This window comes from Drosophila erecta, unplaced genomic scaffold (genome assembly GCF_003286155.1).
Source record: "Drosophila erecta strain 14021-0224.00,06,07 unplaced genomic scaffold, DereRS2 tig00000000-arrow-pilon, whole genome shotgun sequence".
Lineage (NCBI taxonomy): Eukaryota > Metazoa > Arthropoda > Insecta > Diptera > Drosophilidae > Drosophila > Drosophila erecta.
Genome location: NW_020825194.1, coordinates 20,551,515 through 20,570,079, shown reverse-complemented (window position 1 = coordinate 20,570,079; position 18,565 = coordinate 20,551,515). Strand labels below are relative to the sequence as shown.

Here is an 18,565-nt window from a genome sequence, read left to right as displayed (position 1 = left end):
GGAATTCCTGTTCGCCTGGTAATTTAAACCGAAAAATCTCGCAATTTTGTCTCCAAAATGTAAATATTTATGGCAAATTGTAGAGTTACACAACATACATATGTACATACATACATACATACATACATACATACATACATACATACATACATATATACATACATATATACATACATACATATATGCATACATACATCGAAAACCAAACGATCTTTGGTCACCTTCTGGAATTCCTGTTCGCCTGGTAATTTAAGCCGAAAAATCTCACAATTTTGCCTAGAAAATGTAAATATTTATGGCAAATTGTAGATTTTTCGAATTGAATTACCAGGCGATCATAATCAGCAGCAGGTTGCTACCGAAAACCAAACGATCGTTGGTCACCTTCTGGAATTCCTGTTCGCCTGGTAATTCAAACCGAAAAATCTTTCAATTTTGCCCACAAAGTGTAAATATTTTTTTTGCAAATTGTAGATTTTTCGTGACCATAGCCCTATAATTCCCAACTGGTTCTCGTGAGGGCTGTAAGGCATGTCTTCTAATTTAGAGTCACAAAATATTCCAAGTCATCTTTCTTACCGGTCGAGCAGTGAATGTAGTGTGTGTGTAGTAGTGTATGCGTTCCTGATTACTTGCAAGATGACATTGGCATCCCTCTTGAACAAATAACCAGGTAAGTGTTATTTATACAAGTGTTTAAAATTATGATCGCCTAATAATTTAAACCGAAAAATCTCACAATTTTGCCTGCAAAATGTTAATTTCTTTGGCAAATTGTAGATTTTTCGGATTCAATCCGAAAAGTCTAACAATTTTGCTTTAAAGTGAGTAGTAAAAATTGTCTTAAATAAAGCCTGAAGAATGTTTAACTTACTATCGGAACATATAGTTATTGCCGCTTTTAATATTTGTTTAGGAAACATATTTTCTTGTAGCCCTATAATGCCCAACTAGTTCTAGTGAAGACTGTAAGGCATGTCTTCTTATTTAGAGTCACAATTGCAAAATATTTCAAGTAATCTCTCTTACCGGTATATAGTAGTGTATGTGTTGTTCTTAAGTGTGATTACTTGCAAGATCACATTGGCATCCCTCTTGAACAAATAACCAGGCAAGTATTATTTATACAAGTGTTTGAAATTATGATCGCCTAATAATTTAAACCGAAAAATCTCACAATTTGTAAAATATTGTAAAATGTAAATTTTTATGGAAAATTGTAGATTTTTCGGTTAGAATTACCAGGCGATCATAATTGCATTTTTGTAAGAATAACATCATAATTTTTTGCGAAAATGCCCAAATTCAACATTTTAAACCTTGAATGTAATTCGATGAAAAAATCAGACCAATATTGTAGTGCTGTGAACAAGAAACTGATAATTTTTAATCATAATATCAGGATTAAAAAAAAACTATGTACATCGCATTTTTGTAAGGGGTAACACCAGGCACCTGCCAGCTTTCAAATAAAAAAAAGTTTTCTTATCCACTATTCTTTACGGTTCTGAGATTTAGGGAAATTGTGCACATATTCATATTAAAAAATTGCAAACAACTCAAAATAAGATTTTAAAAATGATCCTTAATCTTCCCTTTTATTTTTCAACTTGTAAATTGCACGATAAAGCAAATATAAAGCCGATTGATGTTATCATCAAACGAAACAAAAATAAATTTAATTTCAAATTAACATCTATTATACACAATCAAGTGCGAGCAGATCCTTCACTCACTAGCCCAAGTTAGTTTTACTGAAGTTTTGGCTCTTTAGTTGATAAGTTAGTTAAATAATAGTTAGTTAAGTTCATCTGCTCAAGGTTTTTTGTACCACTTTTTCCTTGCTTTAAAATGTTAAATCAATAAATTGTAATATTAAATATAATTTAAAATTTTTCAGTTGTAAAGATGCCTTAAAATCTAATCTCTGAAAAGTACATTTAAGCTAGCTTTACGCAAAAATATTATAAAGATTTTATGAAAATAAAGCAAACTCATTAATATAAATTATTGATAAAACCGATGTAGAATCGAATATAATTTTTTGCTACCAATATTAATTATTACTGCCGCAAGTAAATACATTTTTTAATAATGTGTAACTCAACTAACTAAAACCCGACATTATCAGACACCAGAAACCCCAAAATACGGAGTGTATTATGTAGTCACTTTTCAACATTTTCGTTTTACCCATCTGTTCATCTCTTTTGCTTTGCACTCGTTTGTCACTCGAGCGCAGAGTGCAAAATGATAAATTTCCAGCGACAGTACAGGACGCAGGACGCAGGACACTCTTGGAACCCGGACGACCTCAGGATCTCCGGCCACTCATCCGTCTTTTCTCATTTGCACTCGAGGCGATTCAAGTGGCACACTGGGCTCCACTTTGGGCTCCCACATTTTGGAGGGGTTTTTGTGTTTTATGGCCTGGCCACTTGAAGTGATATTTCCTCAATTGATAGGTGCCGGAGGATGAGTCAGTTCCGGAGGATAGATGCGGTTATCAACAAAGATTTTCAAACTGCTCCGACGTCCCTACCTTGACAGGCGTCCCCATTCCTCCAGGGACTCAGAACCTCCCCGGCAAAACACGTACTTCTCAGCGTCTGTCAAACGTAAATGAAGGAAACAGACAGCAGCAGGAGGAGCCGCATCCGTGGGAGGTTGGTTGCAAAATTGGAAATAAAAACAGTCAGGAGGATGGGTAAGAGCGGGCTCTACTGTCAGGCACTCTATTTATTGGCAACATGGCGGCTTTGCTCCGACACTCCGTTAAAAGTCTATTTAAAAAGTTTCGACACTTGTCTAAAGGTTGATAACAATGATGCTCAATTCTTTTCAGATACAGAACATCCCACACCATTTTTAATTGCCGTTTCGCCTTCACCTGTGACTATGATGCCTTAGGCATTAGATACTTGTCAGAAAAAGGAAAAGAAAATTCATAAGTATTTCTAATAATTCATTTTGAAATGCTATAACTGTCTTATATAAAATGTATTGATGCTTGAATCGTTCAGAACTCTTTTAAACCTTTTAAATACCATATAGCTTAGCAAAAGCCTCCAAAGAATGATTCCCTTGATATTCTCTCGTCTGTTATTGCTATCGATTTTTGGTTTAGTTTGGTTTTGGTTTGTTTCTCTCACCAATTTCGGTGTGTATAGTCGGAAACTAAAGTTTTTCTTTTATCTGCTTCTGGGCTGTTTTCGGGGGGTTCAGACGGAAGGGAAATAGAGACAGAACTGTCAAACAATACGACAGCGAGTGGCGTTGGAATAACACTGGCAAATGCAGTTGGGATTTGGGGAGTGCCGTGGAGAACGGCGAAAGGCGGAAGGGGGTGCTGAAAATGGGCGGTTTTCTCCTGCCCGGTGGGTGGGGAAAGTCTGCTCTGAAAACACCAACTGCGCGACGGTTCAAGTTGAAGTGCCCCCCTGTACAGCAGTAGTAATTTTCGTAAATCTGAACGACAGCGGCACGACAAACTGCAAAATGCGAGCTGAACTCGAGATAGATGTACTCAGAGATAGCCAGCCTCTTGCCTCCTTTCTACATCCGCATCCCCTTTTAGAAGGACCCTCCCCTTGAGGCTCGGCAATTTCAAGTTTAGTTTTCGGTGTTCATTCATTTTAATGAAGGAAATTTTATTTGGTCAAGTGAAACTGAAGTGGAATCACTTCATCAAACGTTGATAAGAGCAGAGCGCTTGAATAAGAAAACGAGAAAATGGCAGACACAGGCATCCCAAACACAATTATTTAAGTATTTTCCGTTTTACATTTTTACAGAGATTATATGTCATTGGCCTGCATACTAACTTGAAATATGGATTCTGAAAGAAAGAAAGTGAAACAAAGTTTCAAGGGTCATACAAAAGAAATAAATTCAATTGACACCTAGAATAATTGCCTCACAAGGACAGTCACAGAAATTAACACATCTCCAAGGAGTTTAGTTTTTGTTCCAGTGATTCGACGAGGTCGTTTCCAGACAGTAGCAGGTAGTCGAATAATTTATGGCAATTATTTTGACACGGACAATGATGAGAGGTCGTTCCAGACCCGACCGCCCTAAGCCGCAGATTGTAATCTTCAAGGGTCCTGCACAGGATACAGACTTAAGCACTTTCGATTAACGCAGAGCCCAACAACCAAAGCAAACAAATTGCGAAAAGGCCATTATGGCCACAAAAGGATCACGTCAGCCTACCTGCGTGAGTCAGAGTGCAACGAAGAAATATAGGGATATGCATACATGTGTATCTCGAAGTTCAGGAGGAGATCGCAAACAAGGACAGGACAGCAGGTGTGCCCGAGCGAAGGAAATCAGTTAAGGCAACGGACACAAAAGCCAAGGAAAGGAGCAGATATACCTGCACTGAGGAATACAGATCAAGCCAGAAAGCGCACAAATTACTTTGAGTTGGAGTGATCATGTTACCAAGGATACAAGTGCTACTATTGTCGAACCTCAATTCTCATCCTAGATTAAAGTATTAGCTTTCATTCTATACTTAAGTTCGAAGAACAGCGTGTATATCTGTCCATATAGAAGATGAAGCAAAAATAATATGAAGTTAGTCAATACTTGAAGAATCCCCTTTAATATAGTTTTTACATTAATATAATATATTGTTTTATTTACTAAGGGATTAACTCTTTATTGCACTTAAAATACCAACTGCTCTAAACGTTGTGCATTTCCTACTCTGTACGCTTAGTATACGAACAGGTTCCCATTTCTCTCAGTGGCCAGAAACAGAGACCCTAAAGCGCTGATCAGGCTTGGAAATTTGCACCTGCCACTGCTCAAATCAAAGAAGACAGCATATAAGGTATAATATGGCAGTCGAGAGCGAAGCGGTCCGATCTCAGGTAACTCGACCGCGATCGCCGACATCTGTTCTGGTTGCAAGTCCCTTACCGATATTTTTGGGGCAAGGGAGCGGAACTTACTTCGCGAACCAGTCGCCAGCAAACCCGTTTCCTTGTTTGTATTTTTTGCTCGTTTTCGAGGGTAACCCAAATTTTTGGCGGATACCGTTGGCCATATAATTTTCGGCATTAGCTTTGTTCAAATTAATGGTCACTCATTCGGGCAGTTTCAGTCAGAGGTTTCATCTGCGCTTTAGAAGCAGCTGTTAGATTTCAGATGCATCCGAAACAGGAAGATGAGACGTGTTTCCTTTAATTTTGGCAGTTATGCTTACACTGAGCAACAAAAAATTCAAAATATTTGTACCTTAAAAATTCTGTGTGGCATACAAATTTGTCATGTTATATCTTTAACAAAAAATGTATGCTATAATATGAAGCTTACTTGAACCTTGTTACATTTAATTTAATTAAAATATTTCGATTTTACACAAAGTTAACTTCAATTTTTTTATATTTTTTTTAATTATTAATTTTAATATATTTTTTCCGACAGCAGACTTAACCAATTATATGTAGTAACAAGTAACTGCAGAACAGGAACAAGAATGGCGAAAAAACCCATTAAGCATCGGCAATTAAGCATTCCGCAATTGGCTCAATTGATCAAAGGATGTCTGGGGTTAATGTGATTGCATTTTAAATGGCAATTTGCGATGAAAATTTCAAGAACTTCTGCCATATTAACAGCGATACACGTTATATTTGCGCGTAATTAAAACTTTTTTGCCAACCGCAGTGGAGAAAGGGAAATTCATCAGGAGCTTAATCGATTTTTGATTTCTTTGGGCAGGAAACTACGCAGAACACACCAACCCCCTTGTTTATGGCTAATGGATTTTATCGATTGCGATGTATTTTTACTTTTATCAGCCAATTATTAAATCGATAGCAAAATGCCATGGGCCAGTAATTGAGTTGGCTACTACATGCATGCCTTGAACTTGATTGCGGGGTGCGGCGAAGTTGTTGACCCAAAGGGTTGTAGTTGCTTCCAGGGTGGTTTTAGAGTAAGTTTGATTGGATTGGATTGGTTTGGGTACTGAAATTTGGGTCGAAATGCTGACCCACTTGGAGGCAGTGTGAAGGAATTTTGTGGTTGGGCATGGACTACATGGGGTTCTATACAGTAATTAGACTTCAATTAGCTAAATTTCCCTGCCATCTTTGCGCCCTTAACTGAGTATACTTTCCACTGAGGTAATCATCTGATATGCATATCATGAGTCTCCTTTTTGCAGGCAATAAACTGAAATCCCTCACATAAATTATGCTCCATTTAATAAAGCTGCGACTCCAAGAAAAAGTTAAGAGCAGCCCGGAAAGATAAATGCAAAGTCGGAGGCAGTAATACGGTGGCATTTTAATACTCGACTGTCAACAGGAACGCGAGTGATGATGATGATGATGATGAGAGCCCTGATGATGATGACTCGACGACAGTGGCTTCGTTGATGAGCAAGGCAACCATAAGAAATAAAAAAAAGTCACAAAAGTCACGCAACTCGCATTTGAGAAAAAGGATATTCCTGGGCCAGGTTTAAGAGGAGGGAGCCCAGTCGATAAGTCGAAAGCCGAATGGCATATTTCCCCAGCCACATGTGACGTGACTGGCTTTGTGCCAGGTCCAATCTGCACTTGCCATTTATTTTTTATTTTTATTCTTTAAGCTTTAAGCAAGTAATTTGCATAAAATGCGCGACAGACGGAGAAAAACCAGCTCACGCCGAAAGCTAACAAGGATTAAGTAGAAAAAAGAGGGAGATACCGGCAGAGGAAAGCCGGCGAAAAATGACTTCAGACTGCCATGTGGCGATGGCTACACAAATGAAAATGAATTCGGGGCCAAAAGAATGATAATGAAGAGGTCGAAACGAGTACAGAACTTTGGCTCCAGACCGTAGCGTGTAATTAAACGAATTTAAGTGGAATGCCAGATGAAGTGGGAAAGGAGAAGAAGTGTTAAGGATGCGCAGAAAAAGGAGCAGGAAGTCCCTATAAGTAGTGAAAATACAAGCAATTTTTGCTAGTGCAACTCAAAAACTGCATCTGCTGCAGCAGCCGCAGAAATTTAATGAGTTATAATACAAAACTTCGTGATGCTTCATTATGGGAACGGAGGCAGCTACAGAGCTGCAGCTTCCTCTTAGTCCGTCGTCCTTCCTGCGAACTCCTTGCAGCCAATCCTCTGCTGAGTCCTGCGTCTCCTTCCTTGGACTGCTTGTGTGTATTTCGCTTACACACATTATGTACTTTATGTACATCAGCACCCCGAATGCACAAATACAAAATAAATGAGGGCAAACGGATCAAATTACTTAATTACGAATTAGTTTTCCAAGTTTGTATGAAAACCACATCATGTAGTTTATTTTACTGGGAAGTTCGAGTTTACCATAGCTTATCTTGTAAATTGATAAATCGCCTTATAATATTAAAGAAACATTCAGTTTCCAGCTTCATGGAAACCTTTTATCGAATTTAGCAAAAGCATAAATCAATCACAACATAATTTTCTGGCTTCTCAGGCTTCTATTTTTTCGAAACGGACTGTATTTATTCCGCTTCTCGACAGTTACGTGTGAATGTCTTCAAGAACACACTGCATTTGCTTTTCTTGGTCCTCCAAGTCAACGAAGTGCAAGTGCTTAACCCATACCCTGGCATCCCAATTTCCCAGCTATTTTGGTCCTGTTTCCTTTCTTTTTGGGTAAGCGACGTCGCATTTCATGCAAATGAAGTTGGCTTGCATATGCAAATGAGATTTTCTTGTGTGCAAAGGTGTGCGTTACACTTCACATTTGCAAGGAATTTGTGCGTTCGTTTTTCTCGCCCTCCTGGATTACTATTTAATTTTTTCGCGCACACACGCCTGATTTATGACTAATGAATTAATTTTGAATTCGGTTACAATTAACACGAAATTTTAAGCCATGCCAGCCAAATTCCATATAAGCCCTTACACCTACACACCTTCGCTACACACACACACAGACATAAATCAACGGCGTGTGGGGCAAATGCGATTAGCATTTTATACCATTTAAGCACTGTCGCACACACCACCACATGGAAAACAATGCAAAAAAGCAGCGGGGAGCAGCGGAAAACATTGTGACAAAGCCGGTGGGGCCACTCAACCCCTCTCTTTCCCCCTAGTCAACCTGTCTCCCTCTGCTTCCCTGTTGCCACTGAATGTGTGCATCTCCCTTCGAGCAAACCAGACACAATTACATATTACTTATATGGAGGCTTGAAAAGGGAACACACAGTTAGAAACGGTTCTGGAACTAAAACTGAAGGGTATTCGAATCGGAGGTACTCAGTGGTATGGGATGATTGCATTATATTGAGCAGAACGGCATTTAAATGAATTTAACGGAATACTATTAATTCTATTAAAATCTGCGTAATAATTGCACAAACACCTGAAGCGCGTATAAATATAACAAAAAAGCTATAAAATTATTTTTTTTTTCTACATTTAATACCATAGTTATTGTCAACTCACGGACTTTAATAAAATTCCCGTCGTAAAATGTTTATTACCTGCAAAAAAAGAGAACCATATATTAGATTTATTTTGCATAAGGCATTGATGTGGATTTTAAAATGTGCATATTAATATTAATTTCAAACCAATTCGTGGCCCGTCAAACCAACTTGGTAATACCCTAAAAGAAAACGGAGTATGGCGAATTGGAAACCCCAAGTAGAATGCAAATTGCGCAAAAATCGGTGGAAAAAACAAATGTGCAACAAAGCGAACAATTGTAATTTAACTGCAGTCAGACTCTAGTTGGCAGCCCAACAACAACATCAGCATCAAATGGCAAAAAGCAGCAAAAAACCAGAGCGCAACAGCCAGAATTGTGCGAGCCTCAAGTGTTGTACGTAAGCCGCTTTTGTTAGGCAATTGTTTGCCTGCCTGGCTCCTGTAGTGTTTTCCGTTTCGAGAGGACTCCCCCGAAGGGGGAAATTTTAGGGGAGCCAGGCAAATGAAATATCCCCACTACAGCCACACACACACACTTGCATAATCCATTTTGCCCAGGCAGCATCCCAAAAAAACACATGGAAAAGCACAATAACAACAAGAAATTCCGGAAGTTACACATACGCCCCGTTGTCTGCGACTGCCCCACAGCCCCAACCATTAAATCTCAGCGTTTTTGTTCTGGTCGCCATCCAGTTGACAAATGTCACTGCGATGACATCCAGCTGCACTGCAACCAAATTGAATACTGAAGATGTTGATTCAATTTACAAGCGGAGACTGTATGTATATTACAAATCATCCTCTACATATTTAATTCATAACCTCGTTAAGTTAGATATAATAAGTCTATATGGATTTCAGCGTGAAATAGGGAATATTCTTGCAGTGCACGCCTGCCACGCCTCTTTAGCGCGCTGTGCATCCGCTCCATACCGAGACAAATGTAAAACAGCATAAAACACTCGTCGTCACTAGTAGCAGTTCGCTCCAGCTATGGAGCCCCTCCCATCCAGCCCCCTCCATTATAATGTTCGTGAAAAACTTGACACTTAATTGTCTGTCCATGTCCATGTGCGTCATGTGCGCCTCCCTCTGCTACTATGTGCAGTTATATCTATGGCATCGCATCTCGTCTGGCGCCTGTTTCTGTTGTCAATTGTTGCACATTTGCATGGCAATTGGATTGGACCACTAGAATGGTAAGTGGGGAGTGTGTGGAATGTGCGCCGGAGTGGCGTTTGGGCCAATGCCCGTTGCTTCATGAGGCGTCGAGTGAAATGAGCCGCCTCTTGGCTAAAAGCTAGTTGAACAGCACACCATCCGCAGCTTCTTCACCATTTTGAGCTCTATTTTGAGGCAAACATTACAATAAGCAGCAGCAGAAACAGCAGAGGAACAAAATTATTGCTTCAAGTGGAATGGATTTCGAGGAATTGCAGCTGGTATGCTTCGGGATATTTTTGGCCAACTCGGAATACTTTCCGCACATATAAATACAATATCATTTAAAGGATATCAATTTACCAACATTAAAGCCTTTTATAACCTTTTATTCCACTAAGCCGTTCATTATTAAATATTAATGCCTCTAATGGACACTAAAACGTTTAAAACAATTGCAGGCAATAATTGGCTAGTTGTTTTAATAGTTTTAAATACGATAACAACTTTACAAACTGATTAAATGTGCTTTAGATATTGACTACTTTAGATAAACTTATTAAACAAATCCCTCAATTGCATCTAATGTAAATGATCAGGAGAATGTAAAAATACAATTTATTTTGGTTAAAAACAATTTATTTTGATTAAAAGCTTAAATAGATTTAAGCTGCAAATTGCTAGCCCCAAATTTCTAAAAAATAGATAGAAGATTTGGTATGGAGAGCAGCTCAATTTTTTCCTGGAGACTGCATCCAACCCATCCAACCGACCAACCATCCACCCATTTTACCAGGTGATGCGGTGGAACACTTCCGGCGAAAAGGAGCTGCATTGGATGAGCAGACGAACAGACGAACACTTGCCACAATGCCGCTGGGCATTTGTTTTGGTTGGCGGTTCTGCTTCAGGTTCTGGTGCAGGTTCTGGTCCGCTCTGTTCCGACTTGGTTTGTTTTTGGGTTTGGCAGTAGTTTTGCCACCCCGAAAAGGGGGACTCTAAAGGGGGGAAATGGATAGTGGGTGCGTTTGGACGATTTTTGGCTGGATTTTGCACTTTGCTCGCTGTGCGCTAATGAAAATGAAGTCGTAAAAGGGTTTGCCACGTGGCTGGTAATGCTTTCTCCTTTCACTTCTGCCGCATTTCCTTGTTTGCCCTCTCCGCTTTCGGAATCCTTTAAGCGCCATTTAGTTTCAACGAGCGCTTAACTTAATGAACACAATGGCCGGAAACCGGTTGAGAATGCTGGGGAAAATGTAATGGAAAATGTAAGGGCTTCCGCAATTTGCTATCTATGTATTCGCAATCCCATTGGAGCACATAATCAGATTTTAATAGCCTCCCAAAAGGACATAGATCAACAATAGCATGAATAGGGAATAGAGTAACAACTAAAATCGCCATTAATGAAACGATGATGACAACGACGAAAGTTTAGCACGACCCAAACACATAAAACAAAAATTCCCCAAAGTTACAGCAGAGAAAACAAAGTCGAATCGCAAGTGGAATGGAAATATACACAGTGATAAAATCTATTTCCATTTCACTATTCACCATTTACTGCTCAACTTAAACAAACTTGACAGTATCCAAGCAAAACTTTGAAAGATATTCACATTATTCAAATAAATATGCCTAGTCTTAAGCTTGCTTGAAATCGCACTATCGAACTATGGGCTTCCTCTATTTTTCGCCGTGTAATAGCCAAGAACCCGGAAGTGATAGAGGCAAGTCTCAGCTGGGAAATGATGAGAAGCAAAAATAAAACATAAAACAAAATGCCCAAAAAATTAACGACAAATTGCGCATCATTAAAAGTAAAGAGGAGCCAGGAAAAACAGAAAGACAGAGGGACATATGGGCGGTTTACGAGGAGCAACAGAAAGGAGCCTGCCAAAGCCAATAACGGAGGCAAACGCAAGTTAAGGGCGAAATGAAGCCAAAGTGATCCCAACGACTGACAGGCAATGAAAGAAGCTTTAAGAGCCTGGCTATACCTCCAAATTGTAAGGATGTGGGTGGCGTTTTCAAAAGTGGGGCGGCGATACTGCGTGGGTGGTTGTGGCACCGCCTGCGGCAACACCTGGGCGCAGTCATTTGTTTGATTACAAGCCACGAGATACAACGACAATGAACCCAATTTGAAGATGGTAAAGTGAAAAGAGGGGCAGGTGCTGCCTGGCGGGGAATGAACTGAGCCCATCCGGGCACCAGCCCTACCCACAAATGAAAAATATTTGGCCATTCATTTTGTTAATTTAAACAAGTCGATCTAATAAAGATGTTGAAGCTCCACAGCCGAACTTCCTGTTTTCCCACTGTGCGCAAGTAGAAGCTTGCTAAGATGTTGGTTGGGAAACTCTTATTAAATTTTGTATCTCATTAAATTCATACTATAGCGATCTTAAAAATTGGAAAAATGTTGATTTCTGAACCAATTACATTTATGTGTAAATGTAAATGTATTTAAATTTAAAAAAAGGGGTTAAAGGAATTAAACTTATAAATTTATGTTGAAATATTATTGAAGTGCAGACATTAAAATACTCATTGCGTATATTTTATATACTTAAGTATCCGATTTGGAATCCTGTCAATCTCATCTTCATCCCGTATACTTTTCCAAGCGCATTTAGCTTTTTAATTAATTAGTTTTTCTGAGTGCAATGAGCTAAGTTTCAGCCGGGGACAGCGCTTAATTGTCCGACAATGCAGCTGCCCGAAAACACATGCAGTTACACATCGGATCCTTGGGGGGGGAGAAAAAAATGACAGGCGCCAACGACAAACCATGGTTCCCCATCCAAATGCTGGCCACAAAAACCCTCCGCTTGCCACCATAATGACTCACTCACTTTGTGGCAACCGAGTTTACCAACTGCAGAGGAGTCGGGTTTCGCTGCTCTTTTGCCAGTTCGCATTTTGTTTTTTCCCCTGGATTTTCTTCGTTTTTTCCCCCACATTTATTTTTTTGTTGGAGGTGTGACAAGCCACCGGCTCAGCTGAGGGAAGCGTGTCCTGTATCCCAAGTCTCGTGTCCTGGCACATGTAACATGGTGTTCCCTTCGCCTTTCACAGGGATAATTTTAATTGGTTTCCAAAGCATCAAGTGAAAAATGAAAAGTTTGCGGTTAACAAAGAAAATTATGTTCAACACGGCCAACACGAAAGTCTCATTAAAATTCGATTCAGCTTTTACACGGATGACATGGAAAACAAACATGCTCGAACAAATGGCCCAAAGGCATGATTATTTATATGATAATTAAAACTAATAATACTTTAAGCTTCTGTTTGGAAAGGCTAAAAAGGAAAAAATAATTAAAAGCAGTTACTTAGGGAAAATAAGTTTAGGTATGGGAAGATAAAAATCCGTTGTCAAGCGAAAGCCAATTTTTACTTCCGAGAATATTATTTTAGCCTGAAAATATGCATGTACTTTTAATTATACATATAATTATCAATGGCAGTTTATCAAAATTTTGTAGGTTTTCCTGCGTGAAGGCCGCTTGAAATTACTGCTTTGAGGTTCCATTAAAACTACCTATTTGAAATTACACCACATTATCAAATCTGAAAAGCCTGGCCCACTAAACTCGGCTTCCACTTTTCCCCGCCGTCATGCTAGACAGAACATTTTAATTAAATCCAAATAAAAGAGCCAGTGGAGCTGGCATCGAGATATTTGAAAGTGACATCTGAGTTATTTGCAGAGGCGGCGATGGGCAGAAATGTTAAGTGAAATGGCAGATTATTTTCAATCCACTTTTTTTTGCGTAATTCAAGTTATGTCATCTTTCCTTTTAATAAATTCCCGGAGCCACAAGCCGGCTCTCTTGGTCTTGGTCATTTTAATCAGCATTTTTCACTTAGCCGCAGCATATCATATTTTTTATTTTTCCGCTCCGATGTCCTGAAAGTGACCGCCGCAGTGGCAGCTATTTACCCGCCCACCGGCTGCCACGCCCCCGTTTCCTTGACCAAAGTCTGTACACACCGCACTTTGTTATGTTTTGTTTGCCTTTGCCTTTTGTTTGCACTGCTCCTGATTTTTCTCTCTCTGTGTATTCAGTGTTTTTCCTCGTGTTTTCCTCTTTTCCAGCTGCTGCGGCGAAGCTGTGGCTCAGTTTTTAATCAAAACATAATGTAAAAAGGATGCAAAATACACAAGGAAAGTGGCAGGCACTAACCCAACAAAGTCCATCATCCAACCTTCACTCCCCGACCGTCGAACCCGGACTTCTAAAAAAAAGTGCTTGCCCTGTCGCCGTTGTTTTTGTCTTAGTTGTTTTGTTGTTGTTTTTGTGTCGTCCATTATTCAAAGCATAATGTCACAATAAACGTAAAAGGTGCAAAATATGCCCCAAAGGCAACAAGCAAAAGCAAGTGCCAACAATGAGAAAGAGCAGTGACAACACAAACATACAGTCCAACTTCACTAACTCAAAGTTTCCCGGGTTGATTTCAAACTTTTCGTTTGCTGTTAATTAAGTATCTTGAACTAATTTTCACTGATAAAGTTGACAGATAAGCAAATATAATCGAATGATGTGGTCTGTTTTATTAGCTAACTAGTTATAGTAGTTCATGAATTAAATGTTACTTTTTTATGACTTATAAATTCGATTATATAAAATATAATTATATAATATATTAATTAAATAGTTAATTAATGTTATAAAGTTCTGAAATTTAATATTTCCATGTAGATTTCTATTTTCCCTAAAAAGTAGTCCAAAGTATTTGGAAAATATTTTGTTTTATTTATTTAAAACATTATTAAACTCCAAATATGTATATCAATTAAATGAAGCTTATTACTATACCTGTCTGACAAAACTATGTTTTACTGTAGGGGCAGAAGAGAGTTGCAACAAAAGAGCCACCGTAATAGCGGCACAACAACAACTCAACTTAATAACACTTTGCAGTTGTCGCTGCCCAGGGCACTCACCCGGTACTTTCCCCAACCACCCCAATCACCCCATCCACCCCACGACCTCATCCTTCTCCGCCAGGTCTACCTCCTCCATTTGGAGGGACTGCATAAATTTGGAAGGCAGAACCTGGGAAGGAAAAACTTGATCACTTCCTTCTTTCCTTTTTTCCTTCTCGCCTTTTTCCTTCGAGTCGTATCTGTTGTTGCCACAATTGTTGCGTGCCCCGTCAGTCAGTCAGTCAGTCAGTTTGCTCGTTAGTCATTTATTCGGTCAGTCAGGCATTCAAGTTGCCAGTCATTCAGTCAGTCAGTCATTGGAGTGTACACGTGCGTGGATACAGCGTCCACACAAATGACCCGCTGGCAAACTTGCTTCTTTTGACAAGACTTTTGCATCCGACAGTTTAACGGAATCTCTAGCACCTTGCAGTGGACCACTCGGCAATTGAATCTTTGAGATACCAGTTTTCAGTGATCTCTATGCACTTCTGATATTGAAAGTTTGGAAACAATTTAAATGCTGTATGACCATGGCCAACAAAAACTTTTTTTGATTGTGGTTATTGCGTAAAGAACAACCTTTAACCACAACACGAAATATTACAAATATTCTTATATACAAAGTAAGCTTGAGGTATGTTTTGCTTTTACAATTACGTTTTAAATTGCGGAGTTAAGCAACATTATACCTGTATTAAAACTACCATTTAAACGCAGTACAAGCAGCAGAGGAATTGGGTTTAGCAAAGGGAAAAACTCTAGTCATTGACCCGAAGAAACTGTTCTAGATATCTCGTATCTTTCTCCTCGTTTTCTGCTACCTGAATTGGTCGCATAATTTGCCTTTGATAGCTCGACGGAGTCCACTATCTCAACTTGAGTTGTTCCACATGTTTGTCACGTGTGGCGACTGAACTCAATTGCCCTCGGCCTCGTCCTCCTCCTGCTTTAAATCCCCTCCTGCTTCTCGGCAACAACTATCACAAATTGAAGTGCAGCGCGAGAATTAGAGAAAGAGAATAGACAAGACATAGCACTTCCGCAGCTATTTTCCCCGCTTTCCACGAGCGAACAGTTGTCGATTGATACTTGGAAAATGTCAAAGGCACTTGATATTGATCACAGATCTTGCCATACACAGCGAGAAATTAGTTGACGACAAAAAAATATATTTCTATTCTCTGAAAATGTTTTGTTTGATGACATTGAAATATATTTATAAAATAATCATGTTATTAATTTCCCAATAATGACACGTATTCTAAATCTAACAATTCCTTACTTTGCAGTGCGTGGCTATAAACGAAGCCAGCGAGGTACCAGCGAAAATAGAAAAAGGGGCCTGGATGCGTTGCACTTGCCACGCTATCGTGCACTCTCTCCCACTCCCGTGTGGCAAGTGGTGGCCTCTCGCTCGCTCCGCTTTTAATTATAGCCACCGCTGCGTCGAAAAGTCGACGTCGTCTGCGAAGCGGAAGTTTGTTTAGGATATTTGGCATTGTCTGCTGGCATTTTACAAGCTCATGCAGCTGCCTGCATGCGGCGCCGTCTCTTCAGATTCCCTGACTTTCCTGCAACGCCGCTTGCCCCCTGCCCCTTGAATATCTGCCCCATTTGGAGACCGAATACCCCCGACATCCGAGAGTCCATGATGCGAATTATTCAAATAGCTCGCGCCGCCTTTGGAGCGGTCTGCATGCGGGCCATACACATAGCTCGACGACTTTGGCATACAAATTAGATGCAGCGATAATCGACTATTCAGGTTGACTGCCTCAGCTCCCTGAACCACCCATCCATCCATCCATCCAACCACATCACCCACATACCATACAAAATCTACACACAAACGCACTGCCTGCAAAAGCTTACCTGTCACGGGTTTTTGCTCTTGAGCGCCTTTAAAGTGAATTTTTCAGTCCAAAATAATCCCTTCTTTGATATGTTTGCCCGTGTAGCTGCAAGAGAGCAATTTTCCGGATAGGTTTTAGTTTTTTTGGGCGAAATAAATTTCCAGTGACATAAATTCAACATGAAATTAATGCTAATCCTGCTAAAGCAAAGCAGAAAATGACGCAGACAGCAAACACGCACAAAAATATAGACAAATGCAACAAAATCTAAAGCGGTTTATACGATTAGATTTGGCATAGTACATGAAAATAGATATGTTGTGAAATGTGAGGAAAAATTGGTTGCTTCTTAGAATTGTGCCATAAGGACTTACTTACCATGAAGGAATATGTAAAGTGATGCAAGAGTAGCAAACGTTTACAATTTATATTTTAATAAAGATATTTAACTAATTTTTGAATGTTAACAAGTATATTAATGAACAGCAGTTAAACATATTATTGTTAAGTTTAATCGTAATGGCCAAACAAATAATTAGTATAATCAGTCCATTTATTGCTAGAAATATTACCATCAGCGCAAATATACGAATTATCGTGAGATATGATTTTTGCAATATTTCCGCCGCATAAACCTGGTTAAGGAAAATGTCCTTTGATTCCGTGTCTAGACCGAGGATAAGTTTTTCTATGCCAAATGCTGCCATACGGAAAGAGAATGGAAAAGAGCGCAAAAGGGCGACGGCAGAGCGAAAACTTCTGCAACGCCATAAAAAGCAGCACAGAAATCAAAAATCAAGAGTGGAAACTTGCGGGCCAACCCCAGGAAAATCCCGCAACCCACCGAAAACCACCCAGCCACCCCAGCAGTGCAACCACCACCCCCCCTTCACCACCCACTTTGGGGGTGGCCTGCTGGCTTGGCTATTTGCCTTCTGCGAAGGACGAAGGACGCAGGACCAAAAGAACGATGCGCGGAGCGTATCGCGTCTGGATCAGAAATTGCAGACGGGCCTAATGGGATAAACTACGTGGAGCACACACACAGCTGGGGCCAGAATAATACAATATCTGTATCATGTTTAAAATCACATTTAAGCGCAAGAAATCCTATTCGGCATATTAGTTTGATAGCTATAGTCAATAAGTAAATTTCTACAAATTATTACTTCAATATTGTTTGTTAAAATTTACGATAAGATAAGATAATAAGATAAATATCTTATTTAATTTCTCCATTTTCTATTCCTATTTTTGTGATTATAAAATTCTTAAATTAAGTGTAATTAAGTGTAGTCTAAGTAAATTTGAAGTGTTGAAAGGTATTATTATCGTCTTAATTACTTATTCATGTGCGTACAGAAATCAGTAAATGATATTAATATTTCTCCCGCATCTGTACACCTAGTTATAATCCCAGACAGCCGTGTGACAAATTTTATGATGGCACTAGAGAATATACTACGTGCATAAAAATGCAGAAATGCAAAACAAAACCGGCAGGAGCTCGGGAAATTGTAGTGTGTGGTGTTCGAAATTTGCATTTCCACTTCATCGAAATTCGATGGCTCGAAATAACCCCACACACAGACACAGATACACACACCTGCACACGCACGTCGATAGAGCCACCCACACATTGACAACCAGACAGGCGCCAACTGGAGGGTGGAAAACCGGCTTGTTTTGCCGGCGAAAATGCGTAAAATAACGGCAGTTGGAGTGCTCTTTCTGATTTTACTCACCGGCGATTTTACTCCCGTTTATGCAGTCTTGAACGGTAAGCTTTTGTTGCACTTTGTTTGAACAATTTGTTTTTCATCACCACCTAGTATATTTAATAATATTTCCTCTACTTGAGCATTAGCAGCACAGCTTTGTGGGTAAACACACACACACCGACGCACTGTCGCGCACACACACACTGAGCTTAAAGTCCCGCTAGAAAAGTGCCGCACTCACGAGCCGCGACGTCACGTCCGAGCGAATCAGAATTTGAATGTAAAATACAGTTTGAACGGTGTGGTGTGGCCAGCCCCGCTTATGCCAATTATGTCGCCACTTTCGTGACGCTGCTGCGGTCACTCTTAAGCTGTTAGTTCTCTGTTAGTAACTGTTTTAAACGCACTTATTTTATATAACAGGTGTGTTCAGATATATTAGTGCTATG

General features: G+C 39.6%; 1 protein-coding gene across 4 annotated transcripts in view; it reads right to left on the bottom strand.

Annotated features, from left to right (window-relative positions):
• LOC6551886 (protein tincar) overlaps positions 1-18,434 on the bottom strand; it is a 63,440-nt gene extending 45,006 nt beyond the window's left edge. For 2 of the 4 annotated variants that reach the window (XM_015154763.2, XM_001979672.3), the window contains exons 1-2: positions 18,141-18,434; positions 16,415-16,500 (exon numbers count right to left, since the gene is read on the bottom strand). The gene's annotated coding sequence lies outside the window, so the exon portion shown is untranslated. Of the gene's footprint in view, positions 1-8,451; positions 8,490-16,414; positions 16,501-18,140 lie in introns of all 4 variants that reach the window. The other 2 variants (XM_026976669.1, XM_026976676.1) reach the window with 2 other exon arrangements.
• Positions 18,435-18,565: the final 131 nt, after the last annotated feature.